General features: G+C 37.5%; 1 long non-coding RNA gene across 1 annotated transcript; it reads right to left on the minus strand.

The window, feature by feature from the left end:
- Positions 1-455: 455 nt before the first annotated feature.
- Positions 456-2,204, minus strand: LOC141590527 (uncharacterized). The gene is made up of 3 exons (XR_012520490.1): positions 2,127-2,204; positions 1,172-1,242; positions 456-671 (listed from the first exon to the last, which is right to left on the minus strand). It is a non-coding gene; the product is annotated as an uncharacterized LOC141590527 (long non-coding RNA).
- Positions 2,205-2,698: the final 494 nt, after the last annotated feature.

Consider the following 2,698-nt stretch of genomic DNA (forward strand, 5'->3'; position numbering starts at 1 on the left):
TGGTTAAACGAGCGGAAGTAAGACATCTTATATTTATTTCGTGAAAAGGAAAGAACGCCAACACTTGTGAATTTGAGAAATCAGAAGTGTCGATTAAAAAGAGCGACAAACCAGAATGTAAAAAAGAAACAGATTTTTGACTAAGGAACAAAGTATTCCTATGAGAAAATGGAAATTGCAGCAACACTTATTCAAACGATGATAAATTATTAAATCTCAAACCTTAGATAATGGATGAAGACACCTTAGATATCGAATTCATGTGTTATAGTCTATTTTTCATTTATCTTTTGTTTAGAAAAGAAAAGTAGATTGATCCCTTCGATTAGGACCAAGCTATTTCATTCTTTCGGATGAGGATGTAACATCCCTATTTATTTAAGAGCCTTTACTAGACCTTCCTAGATAAATGAAAGTGTTACCATTTCAGTTGTCTGATGTAGTGATTACAAAGGTAAACGAAACTACAGTTTTTTAAATAAATACAACGTCTAAATGGCCTTATTACATAATCCAAAATAAATAACTGTAATTAATTAAAATACAACTACAGGGAAACTAAATAAAATGAATAATAAATAATGTTTGTTCATTCTAAGTGATCTAGACAGCTAAGTAAATGCCATAGCTACTCGCCCTTTAGCTCCCCTTCTAAGCCACCTGAAATCAATCTGCTCCCCAATTATTGGTTCATCACAGGTGTTTAACGAATACACGGTCAACCCAACAGTTGAGTAGGAATATCTAAACAACAAGAATAATACAACAATAAGACAAATCATATATGCAAATGCTCAATCCCCTTTCACAATTCCAACATTCACACATCCTCCAAGACACCCATATATATACTCCGAGACACCCATATAAACAATAACAAACTCCGAGACACCCTTTTTATATATCGCTACCCCTGGTCCGGTTTATACAAACAATAACAAACTCCGAGACACCCTTTTATATACCGCCACCCCTGGTTCGGTTCTTCAAATATCACCCGCCACCCATGGTCCGGGTCTTCAAACAACAACAATACAAATATGCAACATGGATAATAATAAATCAACGGTTAAACAATAACAATAATCATCCAGCAACCAACATCCAATTCCAATCAATATTCCACTGATAAATTACACCAATACACATTCAAGTTGAGTAGATAACCTACCTCAGCAGCAATAATCCAAATACAGCAGTCCAAGAAAAATAATCAAAAGTACTCCACTTCAAATCCGTCATCTAAATACAATATTTTAATTTAACTATTAATTATTCAATTCATTATTATAAATTAACCAATTATAATTTATGTAAGTTAATTATTTTCCCGTATAAATTATTACGCAAACCCGTTTAATTAATTAACCCAATCACCCCATACAAAACCCGTTAAAACAACCCCCATAAACCCCACATACACGGTTTGAAAATCGTGCTCAACACCTCCCTTTCTACCGCCTAAACTGACACCACCAGCCACCACCGACACCACTCAACCTAGCCACCACTAGCTTGCACCACGTTGCACCCCGACAACCTCTAACCACCAGCCAAACCGTCCCTACAACCCACACAAGTTTGCCCTAACTAACCTCCTTAAACCCGACACCATCAACAACACAAACACACACACCACCCTTAACAACCATCACGACAACCAGTGGCCACCACCGTGGTCTCCCTTGACCCACGGTGGTTCCACCAACTGCCACGACATCCCAGGTAAGTTCACGACCAACCCAAGACAACCCACAACTCGTTTATAACACAAACACCTGACAACAACCACTACCCGACAACCATCGTACCAACCACCACCTGCAACCACCCCAACACCATCACTAGAGTCGCCGCATGCCGACAAAGCCAACCACCTAGGTCCCACGTCATATAGACACACATACAAGGTTTAAATTCTGTCTTAAATGCCCACGATAACCGCCTTTTAGACGCCCCATACGCCACCCACGGTGGTCAACGACGGTCAATACAGGTCTTACTAGAGTCACGACGGTCTAAGGCAGCTACTAAGGTCAACGGTGTTATACACGGTGGTCTATATGGTGCATACACGATAAATTAATTTAATAGTGCGATATAAATATAAATTACGGCGATCTTACCTTGAGACGATAATTCTGTAATAAATTCTTCTATATTTATCCCTTAGATCTTTCTCCTTTGCCTTAGGTCAATTATTTGTGTTTTTATGTTGTATATGATTATGGGGTAGGTGGATGAGCTTATATATAGATGAAGGAAGGAAAGAGGGAGGAAGTTTCTCCATTCCAATTCTCTTATTTATTGTTTTTTCTTTTATTATTATTACATATTATTAGTAGTAGCATACAATTATACTTCCTTCACTAATACTACACCACACGCCTCACACGTGTACCATACACGAGTTCCTTCAATTCCCGTCTCACCATTATTTAATTATTTTATTCCCGTCTTGCAACTTAATTCACCAATTAATTAAATTATTAAATAAGAAGGACATAAATTCCCCCAAATTTGCCATAAAGTTAGGTACTTTATTGGGCTCACAAAAACAATGAGTAAATTTCACTTCCTTGAAAGAAGAAAGTTTGACCTTGATATCAGCGATTAAAGAAGAAATTTCCCAAGGTACCTGATGTGGCCCATCTTAGCGTACTTTTAAATCCTAAACGAACCCCGTTTTGCATACTTA

Source organism: Silene latifolia, chromosome 1, assembly GCF_048544455.1.
Source record: "Silene latifolia isolate original U9 population chromosome 1, ASM4854445v1, whole genome shotgun sequence".
In the NCBI taxonomy this organism is placed as follows: domain Eukaryota; kingdom Viridiplantae; phylum Streptophyta; class Magnoliopsida; order Caryophyllales; family Caryophyllaceae; genus Silene; species Silene latifolia.